This window comes from Lactuca virosa, chromosome 8 (genome assembly GCF_052849685.1).
Source record: "Lactuca virosa cultivar CGN04683 chromosome 8, Lactuca_virosa_CGN04683_v6, whole genome shotgun sequence".
Taxonomy (NCBI): Eukaryota; Viridiplantae; Streptophyta; class Magnoliopsida; order Asterales; family Asteraceae; genus Lactuca; species Lactuca virosa.
Window position 1 is genome coordinate 2512637 of NC_136433.1, and position 20272 is coordinate 2532908.

The 20272-nt window shown below is 35.7% G+C and overlaps 1 long non-coding RNA gene and 1 other non-coding gene across 2 annotated transcripts; one reads left to right on the forward strand and one right to left on the reverse strand.

The window, feature by feature from the left end:
• The first annotated feature begins 516 nt into the window (after positions 1–516).
• LOC145129205 (uncharacterized) lies at positions 517–3192 on the forward strand. The gene is made up of 3 exons (XR_013717369.1): positions 517–742; positions 2049–2214; positions 2956–3192. It is a non-coding gene; the product is annotated as an uncharacterized LOC145129205 (long non-coding RNA).
• Positions 3193–9637: 6445 nt separating this feature from the next.
• On the reverse strand, positions 9638–9744 carry LOC145135369 (small nucleolar RNA R71). Its single transcript, XR_013719830.1, has one exon. It is a non-coding gene; the product is annotated as a small nucleolar RNA R71 (small nucleolar RNA).
• Positions 9745–20272: the final 10528 nt, after the last annotated feature.

Genomic DNA, 20272 nt, shown 5'->3' on the forward strand with positions numbered 1-20272 from the left:
GAAACTATGTATGTATTGTCTTGCTAATTGTGATAAAACTATGAAGTACTACAATATGATTACCTATCTACAATATGATTAACTATCAAATTGCTTAATCATTTTATTTGCTAATTGTAATTGTGTTGAAGTATGATAAAATGCTAAGTATTGTTTATGTTTTCTTGTTGATTGTGTTAAAGTATGATTAACTGTGACATTGCTAACCAGCCTGTGAAGTATGATTAACTAATTATGATATGTAAAGTATGATTTACTGATTAACTGGAATGGGTTGAACTTTGAAGTATGATTTATTGATTAATACTCTAATATATATAAATTATACATAATATGAAAAACGTTATACCACCGCTATACCACTGCGAGAACCGCGATTTCAAATAGCGGCTAGTGATCGCTATTATATTTTTGACCGCGATAACTGCTTAGATCACGACACATTCTTGTTTTCCATCATTGCTTTCATCCACAAAACGATTGCTTTCATCCACAAAACGATTGTTTTCTATCATTGCTTTTATCCACAAAACGAGACACTTGTTTTCCACCATATCCATCTAGCATCTCCATTTTCCACCACCATTTCTGTCTTCTCTCATTCTCTCTTACGTTTCGTTTATTGACGAATATTGTAAACGTCAGTTCGACTGTTGCCCTTCTTCTTTTTTATTCTACCAACACCAACTGGGAGAGTTTTGGCGGTAGAAACTGAGGCCATCAAATTACTTCTTTCAAGAAGGTATTTTCATGTTTCTTGATATGTCATGATCCATATTTTATATTCAAACTAAACAATGGAGTTGAAATGGACGAGAATCCACCAAAGACCACTATTGATTCTCTATTCACATACCTCCCAAACACTAGTCATCGAAACTGTAAACAAGTAGTTAAATCTCGTAATATATTTTTCTTCTTCTATTTTTGATTTCTAGTTGCTTAATTTCCCCGGTTTGTGTTTTTTTAGTTATAGAATGACAAAAGGATTTCATGAGTCTTGGTTAGGGTTTCTAATTTCCCAAAGTTTGAATTTTTGTTTTTTGCTATCTGAAGTTCGATTTTTTATTTATGTCACATAGAAATCATGAAATATTTCTCAATGTAAGTTTTTATGTTGCTTAACCTACAAAATTTTGTTCATTAATAAGTTACGACTTTTTATATTATTGTAAATGAGTTATGAAAATCATGAAAGATTTAATATAATGGTCATCTGTTTTCTTTAAGTCATTCTAATATTCTTGTCGCCACAACAAAGATATTATCAATGAGATTATCAATAACCGGTAATAGTTACATATAAATGATGGTCACTTTGTTGTCTTTAATTTATATTACCTTCATATTCTAATATACTTATTTATCTAAAATGATTCACACGAGTAACCAATTCTTTATATATATATATATATATATATATATATATATATATATATATATATATATATATATATATATAGAGAGAGAGAGAGAGAGAGAGAGAGAGAGAGCTAGGTTCAAATGCTTCTAGCAACTATTGTGTGCATGAATGCACCAATAGGAAATTAGGAAAAAATAAATCATTAAATAAATCATTTAAGGGTATTATAGTAATCTTTGCATAGTTAATTATGGTAGATCAACAACAATTTCTTATATCAAGCAAGAAGCAAAGATAAATATAGAACATTAGCCCTAAATCGATTTCACCGCTTCCCATCACCACTGTAGATCGATTAAAAACAACATCGAATAGGACACCTTCAAAGGACGGCAATACCATTTTTTTTTCTTCTTCTCTCTTCCACAACTGCCTCTTCTAGATCGAATCTCCCCCCTGCAATCTAGGGTTCCGCAAATCTCCTTAAGCTCTTCCGATTACATTTGCTGAACCTCTCTTCTTCACGATCTGCCCACGTCTCTTCAAGTCCCGACACTATTATTTACATTTCAAAGTACATAAACCCTTTTTCCCTTTTCAATATTTGCAAAGATTTGATTCAATCTTACCCCTGTTTTAGCAATAGTTTGGTGTCCGATTTGATTTTTTCTTCTATTGTTTTTAGGTTTTGTACCGATCATGACGATTGCTGATTCGGGTGCCCTAATGGATAACGAATCACTATGCTTGCCGTGCACTCGAGAGGAAGAGCGAAGGATTGTTAAGGAGTTAACAGATGAGGCCGAGTTATGTTTGAAAGAGGGCAACTTATATTATGTCGTCTCCAACAGGTAATCTAATGTATATCAAAGTTAACTTATATTATGTCGTCACCATTTCTCTCTGTCTTCTCTACGTTAACTTATCTAATGAATTCGATTAGTATGTTAGTGTGTTTGGCTGTACTTTATCTTATTGCATGTAAGGTGTTTGTGAAAATGTCTAAAAGAGAACTTGATATAATATATACAATTTGTTTGATCGGTGGGTTTGGATGTGCATTATCTCATGATTGATTTTGTATATGATTGATTTTGGGTGAATTTGATTAGTGTGTTAGTGTGTTTAGTGTGCTAGTGTGTTTGGTTGTACTTTATCTTATTACATGCTAGGTGTATTCTAGCAGAATGTATTCTGCTACTTGTATTTCACTTGACAAGATCTGATGTGTACATACATGCTTGTATGTGTTCAATAGGTCTTTGATGGACATAACCAAAGAACAAAACATAAACAATAGAAAGAGAAAACACATGTTATTCTTTTAGAATGCCTTCAAGAACGAATCAAATATTGATCATACCAGAGAAAGACTTGGAATGAAGTTAAAAAAAACAAGTATTGTGGCGATTAAAGCTATAACTAGCAGAATGTATGTTATGTATTCTGTTAGAATGTATTTTATGTATTCTGCCACAATGTATTATATGGATTCTATCATACTATACGTATTCTGCCATAATATATAAAGTGAGAGGAATTGCAAGTAACATGCTTTTAACCATTCTTCGTTTTTTTTGTATTTGTGATAGGAATGGCAGGAATAACGAGTTGAAGACATGATAGGAATAACTTGAAGAATGAATAAAAGATTGATCACACTTACAATTTAAGTATGTTGTTATTTTTTAAGATTTTTTTTTCATTTTTGTTGATATTCTTTTAGAATATGTATAATTATATTAAAATGTATAAGACTATTAGTCTGTTAGAATATGTAAGAATTTGAATTTAACCGGGGATTCAAGAATTATGTTATTCTTCAATAATATTCTAATAGAATAAAATTCTGAAAGAACATCATTCTAACAAAAAACATTCTGACGGAATAAAACCGGTTATGTTTACAAATTACATTAGAATTAAAATTGAATTAATATAAAAAATCCAGATTTTTAAAATTTGGAGAATTAATTATCCCTAAAAATCTGAAAATTTCCTTTTTTAAATATAGTTAATTGTCCAAAATACCCTTATGCTGAAATTTGTGTGATTATATGGTAAATGTTATCCCATTGTAATATCATAGACTCTGAGATCATGACCATTGATTATATTCATCCGATGGTCCAGATCTATGCATTCTGGCACGCAATAGATGTAAGAAACAAAATAACATAGCCATATATATATATATATATATATATATATATATATATATATATATATATATATATATATATAGGGACGGGTTATTTAGAAAACAAAAAAACCCTAAAAATCATAAAAATGCATAAAAAAATACTTAGAGATCACAAAACTTTTTTTAAAATTTTTTATAGAAAAATCGTAGCTTTTAGTATAAAATCGCTGAAAAAAAAATAAAAAATAATTTTTTTTTTATAAAAAAAATTGGTTTTTTTTCAAAAAAAATTTCAGTGATTTTATACTAAAAGCTGCGCTTTTTTCATATATATATATATATATATATATATATATATATATATATATATATATATATATATATATATATAGCCCGACTCTGGTGAGGATTCAAAAAATGATGAGGACTGCGATGACAATTCTCCACAATCCATTTCGTCAAAGGACACACACGTCAAACCCAATACTTGGGGGTGGTGCGTTCGCATGCGACCCACATCCGTAGTAATTAATATGGACTCGATGATTTAATCACGTACGACGAACGTCCATAGAACGTGATTTAAGTGAGTTTTATTATTTATTTTCATTTATTTTAATTTATTTTGTTTTATTATTATTATTAATTTAATTTAATTTTTTTCTAAAGAGATATATACTTGATTTTCACGTTTTTTTTCGTTTTTTTTCGTTTTTGTTTTATTTTTTTAAAAATTATTATTTTTTCGTTTTTTAATGTCTTTACTACAACAATGATGAAGTGGATAGTCCCGAAAATTTCCACAAATATCAGAAATTTCCTTGGCCTAGTCAGGTACTATTAGAGAATTCACCTAGGTTCTTCCTAAGATAAAAATATTTCTAAAGTAGTTTTAAAAGAGGAGTGTATTTTCTTGCAAAGGAAAGTTTAAAACTTTGGTGAAGGTTGTGACGAGGAATCCCTTTGCATGTTCTTGTCTGATTATTATTAGGGATTTGGAGCATGGTCCAAAAACCTGATTTAGTTTTATAAGTTTTTAGAAAGAAATGTCAAGCAAGACGATGAACAACCGACAACTTCAACAGTACTGGGAAAGAAATTAAAAGACGTTTCAATGTTACCATTGCTTGAAAGGATCGAAGACATGACCAATTACTATGATCGACTCATCATGGACTAGGTTGTTTGTTGAAGCAACAAGAGGAGACCATATGAGGTTTTTATGCCTAAAGGCAGATGAGACCATATAAGGTTATTTTTTTGATCCATAACATAGAATTGAGAGTCATTTATTGACAACCGAGAATTATTGACTCGATACAACCATATTTAAATTCCATTTGCCATTGGGACTAGATATACATAGATGTGGAAGAAAGTTAGTGTTGTCTGAGAATGAAGAGAAATGTGGATATCTGTGTAGAGAAATGTCTAAGCATGTTAAAGGTTTAGCGTCGTAAACTTTGTGGTAGACAACATTTGATATGAACATGTATTTTGAAGTAAGGACTTATAGCCATAGATGTAATCATAAGGATTGCTTAGAAACCTTAAGTGATAAGATGCACTACAAGTAAAGTACGTAAATCGATCAATAATGCTCTCTTCATGACAACGTGAGGGGGGTTTTTTGAAGAAGGCTAGCAGACAGTTATGTCATGGAAGGTGGTATTCAGGCACAAGGTGCCAATTTACAGTTATTCCAGTAAAAAAATGCTCGGTTAATGTGCTGATTTTGGAAGAATTTCGATGACGATCGGAGTGCTAAATGTTGGTTAAAGTAGTATACTTCTTTTAGATAGATTGAAGTGTAGTAGAATGTTTCAGACGACATGCTGCGATCATGTGTCTTGGACCTTGATGTAGTTGATCAATTAAATCTTTAAGTAGAGCTAAGGTATGATAACATGTCGATATCAGCATGCAATTTTACAAGGTGTAGTATAAGAGAAAACAAAGGATCTCTATATATCGGGAAGAGTAAGTATTTCGGTGTTTGACAGAGGAAAGTATGAATTAATCTAAGTAATCAGGATTTAGAAAAAGTTAAGGTTAAAGATCAAGATAACCAAAGTGACACTCTTAAGAGCGTGAAACATTTAAGCGTATGAGAAAACTCAAATCAGTAATAGATCGTGAGCTTAATCTTATTTATTGAGCAGGAGGCAGATGACTACAGTTACCAAAAATAATGGTAGGATTTATCACGATTCACGAATAAAAGTTGAGATTCAAGAAAAGAAGTTTGAGTAAACGTCTTAGTATAAGGTGTCATAGAGAGATATGCCTTGAGGTTCTAGTTTGTGTCTAAGATATTTTAAAGGACCGGTAATTTCGAGGGCAAAGTTCTATTAAGTGGGGGAGAGTTGTAACGCCCTATTTCTCGTTAGTATTCCAACAAACAAGTTTATTAAGTAATAATAATAATCATATAATTAGGGATAAATATTCTAAAGAATTACATCGGTGAATAAAACAAATAAAAGACATTTGATAATTTTGTAAGTGGTTAAATTATAAATAAAGGAAATAAATAATAATAATAATAATAATAATAATAATAATAATAATAATAATAATAATAATAAATTAAGAAATGTATAATTAAGGGATTTGTAAGCATTTCTAGAAAAAGGGTTGAATGTGTCAAGTTTGAAACTAACATTTGTCAAGGTAATTGTTTGTGGGGTAGATAATGTAGTTATGGGAAGGTAAAGGGGTTGGAAATGCAGTTTTTGTTTTTTTTTCTTGGAGACCGACGAAATTTCTTCTTGGACTTCTCCTTAGGGCCGACTCCAAGTTATTAGTTCGTATACCCTCTTTAACAAACCATAATCCCCCCAAAGTCCATAATGTATGTGTGCATGTGTGCGTGATTTCCTTTGGCGATCAAGAAAAGAGACAACAACAAAGAAGGGTTGTTGCGATCGGAAGAGAAGATGAAGAAGAGGAGAGAGGCTGAAAATTAATAGGAAGAAGGAAAGTGTTTGGTGGTGTCGATTTTGGGTTAGGTAATCCTCAAAATAGATTAAGTTATGTTTTTTTTTCTTTAGGTTCGAAATTGTTATCACCGCCACAAACCGCAATGGCTACAAGTCATGGCCACCCAAGCCGACCACCACTGGCCACCGTTCTAGGGTGGCAGTGGGTGGTGCCTCATGGTGTTGCTTTTGGTTTTTGGTTTCATTTATTTGAAGATTAGGTCAAAATTTGAGATATGTCCCTTTATAGAAACATACTTTGTATTTTGGGTGGTTTGACCACCTACAACACCAGTGTTCCAGGTAATTTTCCTTTCTAGCTTCATTTCTTAAAAGTTGATAAATTTGGTCCTTACACTGGGCGTACGAGTCAGGTACGCCGGGCGTAGGACCTTGCATGTGATCGCAGAGTCTGTCGCGTACGTTGGGCGTACTTGTATATACGTTGGGCGTACGCAAGTAGGGGACAAAACCTATTTTTTTAGGATTTGGACCCTATTTAAAGACCTTATGGCCTCTAACCCTTCTTACCTCTCAACCTCCATCTTCCCTAGCCTCCATGACCTTGAATTTGTGGTGTTTCACTCAAGCCTTTGGATCCAACAATCACTCTCCCTTGCGCATCTTCTGGAGGTATAAAGCTCCAACCTTGAGGCATATTCCTTTAGATCTTGTTCGATGATATGGGCATATTTAGTTATAAAATTCATTAATTATATTAATACTTTATGTTGTTTTTGTCTCATTTAATGAACAAAAGGCGCTTAATTACTTTGAAATTTCATTTTCAGCAACAAAGACATGCTCGGATGAAAAAAGAAGCGGATTTAGCGATTAAAAGCTTGGAATTTGGATTTTGAAGAAAGAAGATAAAATTGAAGAAGAACTCGGCGAGTTTATGCTCCAACTCGACGAGTTGCTATGAAGACTCCCGACAAAATAGTGCCTTGTCGTACACGCGGTTTAAGTAAAAAACTCGACGAGTTGGGACCATCCAACTCGACGTGTTGAAGCTGTTTTTAGAATCTATTTATAGATCGTTTTCATTCGAAACCCTAACGATTGCTAGAGGCTATTAGCAACTTTTGGAGGCCAGAGACATTCTCAAGAAACTTTGGAATTCAGAATTCGACTAGAGGTTAATTTAGAAGAGATCAAAGGCATTAAACCATTACTTTTCTCTTAATTCTTTGTGTGAATCATGTTTACAACATTGAATTTCGTTTTTATGTGTTTATTTGCTGAAGTTATGGGCTAAAACTCCATACTTCTGTTTAGACCAGATGAGTTTATGAATATGGTTTGATTAGTGGCTTTGGATTATATTGATTTGGTTATTTATCTTGTTAAGCTTGTTAAAAGATCATTATATATTAATGATAATTATTTTCTGTTAATGACTAAGTATATTGAGTTGTATGAATATCTGTTTGATTACTTGAATCTTATGGTTTTGTGAAAACAAGATTGTATGCCTAGTGTTGTGAACATAACCTAGGGTTAACTAGAGAATAAATAAGTTAATATGGTTTGATTAGTGGCTTTGGATTATATTGATTTGGTTATTTATCTTGTTAAGCTTGTTAAAAGATCCTTATATGTTAATGATAATTATTTTCTGTTAATGACTAAGTATATTCAGTTGTATGAATATCTGTTTGATTACTTGAATCTTATGGTTTTGTGAAAACAAGATTGTATGCCTAGTGTTGTGAACATAACCTAGGGTTAACTAGAGAATAAATAAGTTAATGTGTGAGCATGTATGATAACCAACCATATATGAGTTAATTGAACCAACCAATTTGATTAACTATTATTACAAGTCTTGCTTGATTCGAATTGAACACTAGTAAATTCTTTGATTTAATCACTTGATCACTGCTTGAATTGATTTGTTTGCTAAAGGATTAGTAATAGTGAACATGAACCTAATCATATTAGAAATCGGTAACTAATGATATATTAATCCATTGCACTTGCCACGAAATCAACCATAGGAATAAGTGAACTGAATCTAAACAGAAGTCTCTTTTATCTTATTGAATCTAGTTGTCTTTTGCTTCTCCTTTAGTTGTTAATTTTTCTTTGTTTAAGTGTTTTGTAATTGCTTAAGTTTCTAGTCTTGCAAAACTAGAGAAAAACCTCTTTTAATAATTGTTTTATTTAGATAACATTAGTAATATTTTAATTGTTTACCGTTCCCTGAGTTCGATACCCTATTTGCCTACACTAAACTGCTAATCGATAGGTACACTGCCTTCCGTGTGTTTGTTTTTGTGTTTGAGTTAATTAGGATTAAAACTAGTACATTCTACACGTATCAAGTTTTTGGCGCCATTGTCAGGGAACGGTTCTAAATAGTTAATTTATTTGCTAGTGTTATCGATCATTTGTGTGAGATTTATCTCACATAAAGTTACAAGTTTTTCTGTTATAATTTCCGTTTTTAATTTTTTCTGATTTTGCGTTGAATTCGTCGAGTGCATATCTGAACACGACGACGCGTTTCCAGTTTCGTTTTTAGATCGTTTTGTTCGTTTTACACGTGATTTTCTGTCTTGTTTCAGGAAGTTTATGACCCGAGGAACTAGTTCTACAGTAGTACCACCTTTGGAAGATCCGGAATCAATTCTTCGCAAAAAGAAGAATAAAGCAATCGGGGTATCAAACGGTTTTTAGAAAATTCAAGACAAGAAGGTGGAGGATTACGAACCCAAAACACCTGAATCTGAAGGAGAAAGTGACACTGAACCAAAAGAAGAAATGGAAAACATTGCAGACATACCCATGGGCGAATACAAGCGAAGGATGCGTGAGGACACTGGGCCAGGTCTTGTGCAACCCGCCATTCCAGCGACATCAAACTTTTAATTGAAGGGTCACATCCTCAACCAGCTGAAGGACATTCCGTTCTATGGAAAGGATCACGAAGACGCGTACAAGCACATCGATGAGGTTAACGACATTTCCGACTACTTCAACATCCCCAATGTGCCTCGTGAGACTGTATTGCTTAGGATGCTTCCGGTAACCTTCAAGGGAGTTGCAAAAGATTGGCTAAAAGCACTACCTCCAGACTCTATAACAACATGGCAAAATATGCGTGAAGAATTCATAGATCAGTTCTGCCCACCATCCAAAGTAGCGAAATTGAAGAAAGCAATTGCAAATTTTGAACAACAAGGAGGCGAGTCACTCTATGAAGCATGGGAGAGGTACAAAGGGTTGTTAAGAAACTGCCCACAGAATGACCTTAACAAGAGGTATCCATCTTCTATGATGGAGTGAATGTGACAACCAGGCAGCTCCTTGACTCCCAAGGACCACTCACGAAGAAAGCACCAGTAGTGATAAAAGAGTTGATTGATGAATTCTCTAAGCACTCAAGAGAATATCATAATCCAAGAAATGACTCAACTCGAGGAACAGTGTACTCAGTTTCGGATGATATGGCGGTAATGATGACTAAATTGGATAGCATGGATCGTAGGATGACAAAGATGGACCAATACATCCATGCCATCCGGGTAGGTTGTGATAATTGTAGCGGTCCTCACCTTACCAAAGATTGTGACTTGGATGAGAACAGAAACCGAAAAGCTCAAGTGTGTTATTCAAGCGGGGATAAGTTTGATGAAAACTGGAGGAAACCTAAAAAGGAATGGCTACCATATGATGAGTATAAGAAGGCTAAGGAGGAAAAATATAGGAAAAATAAACGAGGGTTTTATCAAAGAGAAGAGTCGGTTCAAGAAAAGAAGACGGATTTTGAAGATATGCTTACACGATTTGCATCGGCATCCGAGAAGCGACACAATGACACCGATGCGGCGATACGAGAGCAATAAGAAATGATGAAGGAACAACAAGCATTGATGAGAAATCAGCAAGCCTCGATCCTCAACATCGAGAAGCAACTAGGGCAACTTGCAAGGCAAATCAATGAGTGGTCACCGGGCGGACTTCCGAGCAACACCGAGCAAAACCCGAGAGTGGCTCATATAAATGCAATAACAACAAAGTTTGGAAAAATTTCACTCCTATGACACCAATCCAGAACGAAGAACCAAAAATGGTGCAGGAAGCAGAGAAAGAAAACCATGAATCGCAAACAGACGACACAACTCGACGAGTTCAAGAAAAGAACTCGATGTGTTTTTCACCTGATGAGAAAAATAAACCTCCAATCAAACCGTACCAGCCTCCATTGCCATTCCCAGGTCGAGTTATACAAGATAGACAAAATGAAGAGTACAAGAAGTTTCTAGAGCATATCAAGGCCCTCCATATTAACATTCTATTTATTGAGGCCATAGCTCAAATGACAAAGTATACAAGATTCTTAAAAGAACTCCTCACAAGTAGAAGGAAGATGGAGGAGGTATCGAAAGTGATTTTAAACAAAAATTGTTCAGCTGCTATGAAGAACAAACTACCGAAGAAGATAGGGGACCGGGCAGCTTAACTTTGCCATGTCAATTCGGAAATTTGGCTACATATTACGTATTGGCCGACTCGGGAGCTAGTGTGAATATTATGCCATATTCATTCTTCAAAAAGTTAAAACTTCCAGAACCAAGACCCATTCATATGAAAATACATCTAGCTAACAAGACGGTGACATATCCAAGGGGAATATGCGAGGATCTTCTAGTCAAGGTTGATAAATTGGTGCTCCCTGCTGATTTTATAATCTTAGATATGGAAGAGGACCATCAAGTCCCGATTATTCTTGGGAGACCTTTTCTAAACACCGCTTGTGCTACAGTGGATGTGGGAGAGTCCAAACTTACCATCCGGGTGGGAGATGATTCAGTCACCTTTGGAGTCAATCAAGCGATGAAGCAATTAAGGTCAAGTGATGATGCAATTTCTTTGGTAGATACGATTGACAAATTGTTAGAAAAAGAACTAATAGATTGGCAAGAAAACAAATCAAAGGAGTTCACGTTCTAACAGAAGAGGACTTTGATGCTCAAAGAGTCCTAAAAGAGTTGGATAAACTAATTGAAGGAAGTGCAGGTGAAGAATATACAAGAAGCTCTGAAGTAGAAACATGCCGTGGTGATGCAAACAAGACTGAGAGTTTAAAAAAACGAAAGAATACCATGGCTTGGAATGATACAAACAAGAAGGACACTAACTCTTTCTTTGGCTTGCACACGATTGACCAAGAAATGGAAGATATTGAGTCAACAAATGTGGATGAAGAATGGAGGATTTGGGAGAAGCATCGAGAAAGGAATGTAAAGCGAACCAAGCCTCGCGCCTTAATTTCTACCACTTTTGAAGTTTTCACTTTTCAAGCACCCAATTCTCAAGTATATGAAGAAAGTGAGGAAGAAATTTTGATTTCAAGTGACGATGAGGGGGTGAATAAAAAGGAGATCAAGATTGACAAGATGGAAGTGAAAAAGGTAGGACAACAGAAAGAAGAAGAAAAGACAAAGCTTATTAGAAGAGGAAAAAGGAACAAAGCGTAAATATGAAGAAAATGCCACTAAAAAGAAAAAGGAAGACACGAAAAAGGCATACAAAAGGAAAGCACAGGCTCACAAAAGAAGGTGGAAAGAGCAAAGGGTGAAGAGGGAAGTTCCGTTCAAAGGTACCACAACGTAGAGCGGGAAGGAGTCCAACTAAAGACTCCTAAAAAAGAAGCGCTTGAGGGAGGCAACCCATCGTTTGAGTTTGCTTTCCTTTCCTTTTTCTTTCTTTTCATTTTCGTCTTTTAATTTCCTTTATTTATTAGTATTTTTTTTTAAGGATTTTCAGTCTTAGTCTTCAAATATTTTAAATGTTGCTTGAGGGCAAACAAGGTTTGAGTGTGGGGTGTGGTAAAAATTTTTGTGAAAAAAAAAACATAAATTTTTTTGTTCAGAACCCTCAACTCGGCGAGTATGAGCTGTCCATTCGCCGAGTTGAGGCGATATTTCGTGATTTTGCTCAGACCCCGTTTCAACACGGCGAGTTGGTGTCCCAACTCGGCATGTTGCTATTTATTACCGGAAATATAAAGATTTTTAAACTCAGTTAAATGAGGGTTTTAACCCTAAAAGGAAAAAAAAAACATCAGTTTTTCACCCATCGCACCCAAGGCTCGCCGAGTTTCCTCTCAAGTGCAACAATCTTTCTATTCAACCCGATTCTACTTGATTTTCCCCAAGAAAGGTAAGATTTATACTCCTTAAACATGTTAAAGTTAAGTTTTTCATGAGTTTGGTGTTTGATTTGGATGAAAAAACCCGACTTTTGAACTTGGCATAAGTTCTAGGGTTTTAATTTTGGTCAAATTAGGTTGTTCAAACTGGTTTTTCTTGTGATTAAATGCATGTTATACTATCCTAAACAAACCCCTGAAGTGATTTTAAGTTGGTTTGGTCATATCAGTTTGATTCAGAACAGATTGCTCGACATGTTCATCGAACTCACCGAGTTGTTCATACAACTCGATGAGTTGGTTGTTCAGATTGCCCAGTTTTACTTAAAAGTTTATTTTTGACTTCCTTTTGGTATTTGTTTGTCTCCTATGTTATTTGTTGTGCATAAAAAAATGAGAAGAGGTGGTAGAGGACCACAAATTCCTAGAGACCAAGAGGACTTTCCTTGGTATAATTTTCCACAAGTTGTTTCACAAGGAACTATGGCCCAATGGAGAAGCAAACCAGAGAAGTTGAAAAGAAAAGAGTTCTACATTGCAAACGAGTTGAACTGGACATGGCTAGAGGAAGTTGGATTCGTGGAAGCAATGAACCCATACCTAACAAAAGTGTTTGTGAACGATGGGGTACGGGTTACGTGCACTGCTTGGAGAAGATTATTTCAAATACAAGAATCACTTTACAAAGAGCTGTGCCTGGAATTTTATGCCACAGTTCAATTCCAGGGTGGTGATGATTATTTTGATACTCACAGTTTGACTTTTTGTTTGGGAGGAGAATATAGAGAGTGCAGTATTGTTGAACTAGCTTGGAGAATGGATTTGTATAATAGATCAGAGGTGATGAGTGAGGCGTTTGGGTTATTTCTAGATTATTTTCATAGAGTACTTCCAGATGGGGTTAATGTATCAAATTGGTGGACTATAATCACCAATGGGGTGTATATTCCATCGGCGTCACAAGAGGGTAGTATCCAGTCACCGATCCACAGGCTCATCCACAGATTCATCTCATGTTCCATTAACATGAGGAAAGACGATGACAAGGTTCCAAGCCTTTATCTATTTTTCATGTGGAGTATTATAACACCAAACACCTTTTGCAACATACCTTACTGCTTGGCAAAGTATTTGGCGGAGGGAGGAGTCAATGATAGGAAGACATCGCGGATTTGTGGGGGCATGGTTATGACAAAATTAGTAATGTCATACGAGATTTTTCAAAATAGGGTCGGGAATTTTCTCACCATGATGCAAACAAGACCATTTAACACTCTTCTCTACAAGAAAACTAGAATTGTGGAAGACAATGGTGGAGGAAATTTTTCTATCCCTAATGATGACGAGGTAGAGGTGCCAGAGGGAACGGAAAGAAGAGTTTGGCCTCGACCCGAACATGTACACGAGGACCCGCCGATGATTCCTGTTGAGGATGAGTTGCCCATGGACCCTTACAACTTGACAATGAGGGAATTTCAAAATAATGTGGTCTGTGGTGTAAATCACCTCAATACGACCTTGGAGTTTATGACGAGTCAAATGCATATGCAACGTCCCGATTCTTTTCTTGACTATTCGTATATTCCAAGTTGGGGGGACCTTTGGAGAGAAAGGCAAGGTGGAGCCGGTGGAAGTAGAGTCGGAGAAGAAGAAGACGATGATTGATTATCCTTTTTCATCTTATTTATGTTTGAGTGGTTGAGACAATTTTATTTGGTTTGTGTTTTTATTTGTTTTGGTTTGTTTGTCTTTAAAAACTTACAGTAATTAGGATAATTTAGGAACTTTAAATTTAATAGTTGTTTTTCCTTTTTATTATGTAGTTTTGTGTTTTTGATCTTGCAGAATTTAGGGTGAGAGTTGAACAAATAGTTAAAGCGTGAGGGAATTAAAGTGAGGGGTCGAATCGTTAACGAGAAAATTAGAAGACTTTGCGCGATATTTTGAGTCTGATGTTTAAAAAGAGTCATATTACTGAAGAATATAAAGAGGTGTATTACACTAATACTCTCTTTGACAAAAAGAAATCGGATTTGAAGCAGAAAGAAGAAATTTCACGATCAAAGCCTTCAACTCGTCGAGGTCATAACATAACTCGGTGAGTTCCAAAGGAAATATGTGATTTCTATCTAAGTTACTGTTAGATAAGGTGTCTAAGTCCATAACTATATTTGCTATGTACCTGACCCGACCCGACATGGTCCATTTGGGTTGCACTTCACCGGAACAATTTGTATGGATAGTCTTTTGAGAATAGTATATTTATGATATATTAATATATTATAAGTTATAATATATTAATATGAAATCATATTATTTAATTAGTATCGATCAAGAATTAATTTGGAATTAATTTAGTGATAAAAAAGAAACTAATTAAATATGGACTCTTATATATATATATATATATATATATATATATATATATATATATATATATATATATATATAGAATGGGCCAATGTTCATTTAGGATGGGCTAAGCTTGCATGGAAGTCCATGGAGCTTTTAACCCATGGATCCTATGGAAATGAAAGGTCATGGGTATTAGGGTTTACATTGATGTAACCCTAATCCACCATACTATATAAAGAGGTCTTTGGCACTTGAAATTTGCACTAGTGTGTGAGATAACAAGGGTGGGCCGATTTCAAGAGTGCATCATATTTTCTCAAAGTCTTCCAAGTTGTTTTGGTGATTTGTGATTCCACTTGAGGCATTCACATTATTGATGATAGGCTCTTAAAGCTCCAAGCAATCAACCACAAGAAAAGGTATGTCATCCTACTAGTTTTTATATTACATGTACCCCAATCACATGTTAGTTAGGATGAAACCTTGGAAAAACAAAGTTTGCATGTATAATAGAGAAAATATAGATCCAAGGTTTCTAGGGTTGCATGCACACCATAGGAGTGTTATAATGCTCAAAACCCATCAGTTATGACCCAACACGACGAGTTCTCCATAGCAACTCGGCGTGTTGCTGTTCAGTCAAATTTTTTTCAATTCATTGATTTGATTCCATTCAAGGCGGACATTGTCCATATTTTTGAAGTCCAATTTCAAGGCTTTCTACGAAGTTTTTTCCACTACATAAGGAGTTGTACAACACGATACATTTGACACCCAAGCCATGGATGAGCTGTTCCCATGCCAAAGTCAGCTGAATTAGGAGCTCAAAAGAAAAAAAATCAACCTCGCAACTTCTATCCCAGGGGAGTTTGTTCCACTTCTCTCTTTACTTTTATGTTCTTTATTATGCATAACATGCAATGGGGACATTGCATAAATTAACTGTGGGGTAGGAGGTTGGTTACATTAGTTACATTAGAATCTTAGGTATAACTTTTTTTTAAAAAAATTTGCATAAAAATTGCTAGGATTAATTCAGAAAATTTTGGTAAAAGCAATTAGGATTCCTTGCTAGTATTGTGTTTGATGATTCTTTGAGGACCTAAATGTTTAGTTGAGCCAATATACGTTATAGTGCATTTGTGACCCCCTTTATTCTAGTGAAATCATGGAACAAAAACACAACCTCACTTAGTTTGATGGGCACAACATGTTTAGCATCGTGTACTTGAAATGTATCCAGGAAAGCTTTAGTAGTCATTGCACATAAGACTAATGCCTTTAATCAATAAAGGATGAAGTTAAAACCCCATGCGTAAGCATATGTTTTTCTAGGTTTTTAGCTTGAGTGAAAAAAAGTGCGATTGAAAAAAAAAGAGTGCTAAAATGTTGAAAGAATCTACAAGTATGAAGACATGAAGAAAAGCTACAAAGTATCAAACATTCGAAGCAAATGTTGTATTTTTATTTTATTTGTAATTTTCTTTTCTAGGTTATTTTTGATGGGTTTTGAGAAAAGAACATTCCTATGTGCACTAGCAAAACCCTAAAGCTTTGGATCTAGGTTTCTCTATTGTACATGCAAATTTATCCAAAGCTTGTAAACCCTAAACTAGCATACAACAAAACTATTGAATATCAAATAAACAAGTTAAATGAATACCTTGATTGTTGATTGTAGATCTTGAAGCTTTGAGAACCTTAGTACCCCAAATGTTGTGCCTCTAATGAATCACAAACACCAAAAGCAATTGGATGAAGCAAGAGAGAGAGAGAGAGGACAGGGAAAAATCGGCTTCAAGACTTCTAGGGTTCAAGTGTAGCCGAATTCTCATGCCCTAGGGGTCCTTATATAGGTGTGGAAATTAGGGTTTCAGTCTTTATCATTATCTGGTTACTTAGCCACCAAGCAGTCCAAGGATAATTCTAGAACCCTTCCTTTGGACGAATTCCTAAGGCCTTATCCTTAGAATTCGTCCAACCTATACTTTAGGGTTTCCTTACCCTACTTTGCAACTATTACATAATTACAAGTTCAGTCCCCTTAATTCAATTAACCTCTTTTGACCACAAAATTAATTCTTAATTAATTCTTGACCAATGTTAATTAAATAAATATGATTTCTCTTTTAATATATTATTCTTATAATATATTAATAAACCATAATCACCTCTTTCTATATTATTCATCCAGTCAAGTTGCTTTGGTGAAGGCAACCCAAAAGGACCATGCTACACCCGAGTCAAGTACATACCAAATATAGTTATGGAATTAGACACTAATCCAATAGTCTCCCACTTGGATAAGTCTAATAACTATAAATGCAAGTACGACTTCAGGATCCGATTAGCAATCGTAGCTATCAAAAGCCGTTGTCGAACTCTGACTCGTCCTTTAGACAAGGGATCGTATAATCCTCCGTTCTAGATATCGTGTGGACAATTACATGGAACATAGTCATACTCATTGTCCAACAGTTCATTTCTCAATCTCTGATTCGTCTGACATAGAACTTAATTGAACACATCAATTCAGTCCTGACCGGGCCCGACACATAAGTCAAACCAAATCATCGAGGGGCCCATATATCGCTTTTACCCTCTTAGGATAAAAGGAACAGATAAACTTCGACTTATATGTATTTACTATTCACTCATCAAATCATACACAACAATGCGTTTTATAACATCAAGTTACTGATGCGTTTACACATTATCAATGCACATCCAACTTGCAAACAATAAACCATATATCTAGGTTTAAAGACTATATGATATTATCGTCTTGCGATCACTCGTGATAAATTCCATGAAGCGATACCAGCAAGCGTAGGTTTAATCCACTACTCAAATCTTAGTTCATAAGCACTCATGAACGTTGTAGCAAACTTTTGCTATGTCTAATACACTTTAGACAGTCTACAAACCAATTCATGACAGTCTTCTTTCATACCTACTTCCAAAGTATGAGCGACTGTGGACTGTTCGAATAATCTTATTATTCCGGAAGTCAAAACATGCAAAGTGAAACAATAGGTAAATAATTAACACAAGACGGTAACTTTACTTATAAATAATACACCTTTATTTAATCATAAAATGTTAATTACAATTTATCTATTACATGTTTCGAAGTTATCTAATCTAAACTAATATCGTCCTTCAGCCCAATGCTCCTAGCGTGCTGCAAGTGCTTAACCCTGCTCAGTCCCTTCGTAAGGGGATCTACTGGGTTATCCTCTGACGATACCCTCTTCACTACGAGGAGTCCTTCTTCTACCCGATGTCTAATAAAGTGATATTTGCTGTCGATATGTCGAGATCTGCCATGATCCCTCGGTTCTTTGGTCAAGGCAACCGCTCATTCATTATCGCAGAAAATCTCTATAGGCTCCTCTATGGCTGGCACAACTCCAAGGTCTCCAATGAAGTTCTTCAACCATATTGCCTCCTTTGACGCTTCGCTCGCTGCTATGTACTCTGATTCGCACGTTGAATCAGCTACGGTCTACTGCTTGGAACTTTTCCAAGTTACTGCTCCTCCATTTAGGGTAATGATTCAGCCTGACTGAGATCGATAATTATCTCGGTCTGTCTGAAAACTGGCGTCACTATACCCTCGCACCAATTCATCACTCCCACCGAGTACTAGAAACCATTCCTTGGTCCTCCAAAGGTACTTAAGAATATTCTTGACTGTGGTCCAATGTGCTCTGCCAGGGTTCCCTTGATATCTGCTGACCATGCTCAATGTGAAAGCCACATCAGGGCGAGTATAAGTCATAACATACATGATTGCACCAACTATGGAAGCGTTAGGTATTCGGCTCATCTCTGCTATCTCGGTCTCTGTACTCGGGCTCTGAGTCTTACTCAGTTTGGCGTAGCTTTGGATTGGTAACTCCCCTTTCTTAGAATTCTCTATACTAAAACGCTTTAGTACTTTATCCAAGAAGTATTCTGACCAAGTCCTATTAGTCTTTTACTCCTGTTTCTCACTATCCTTACTCCTAAAATATAGGCAGCCTCTCTGAGGTCCTTCATAGCGAAACACTTCCCAAGCCAGGATTTAACTTCCTGCAGGGTCAGGATATCGTTTCCTATAAGTAGTATGTCATCGAAATACAACACGAGGAAGCTAACTATACTCCCACTGGCTTTGACATATACACATGACTCATCCTCGCTTCGTAGAAAACAAAACTCTTTGACTTTCTCATCGAAACAAAGATTCCATCTGCGAGATGCTTGTTTCAATCCATAAATGGATTTTTCAAGCTTACACACTCTATTAGGATGCTTCACATCGACAAAACCCTCTGGCTGACTCATGTAAACATCCTCAGCCAACTTCCCATTAAGGAAAGCGGTTTTGACATCCATTTTCCATATTTCATAGTCATGAAATGCAACAATGGCTAGCATCACCCTAATAGACTTTATCTTCGCAACTAGTGAGAAGGTCTCATCATAGTCAACTCCTGGAGTTTGAGTAAAGCCCTTCGCAACCAATCGCGCCTTATAAGTGTGTACCTTCCCATCCATGTCGGTCTTCTTCTTGAAGATCCATTTGCACCCGACTATCTTACGACCTGAAACATTGTCAACCAAATCCCAAACTTGGTTATCATACATGGACTGAATCTCGCTGTCCATAGCGTCTTTCCATTTTGCAGACTCCGGGCCTGCCATGGCTTCCTTGTAGCTGTTAGGTTCATCCAAATTTATTAGTGTACTGTCACTAATAAACGTATCACCCTCACTTGTTATATGAAAACCATATAACACAGGCGGAACACTAACTATACTGGAACGTATAAGAGGTAAGGACTCGTCAATCGGTTCAACAGGAGTTTCCTCCTCAGGTTGAGCGCCAGTGTTAGAGGTTCCTTCATCGTTCGATTCTTGAAGCTCTTCAAGATCAATTTGCCTCCCACTGTCTCCTTGGCTTATGAGTTCTCGCTCTCGGAAAACCCCTCTCCTCGCAACGAAAACAACATTGTCAATCGGCCTATAAAAGAGATATCCAAAGGACTTCTACGGGTACCCGATGAAAATACATCGCTCACTACGAGGTTCGAGCTTGTCGTGAGTCTCTCGTCTTACGAAAGCCTCGTAACCCCAAACCTTGATATGTGCCAATGAGGGAGCTTTCCATGTCCACATCTCGTGAGGTGTTTTGGCAACCTTCTTTGTAGGGACTAGGTTAAGGATATGTGCGACAGTCTCTAAGGCATACCCCCAGAATGAGATAGGTAGTGAAGCACGAA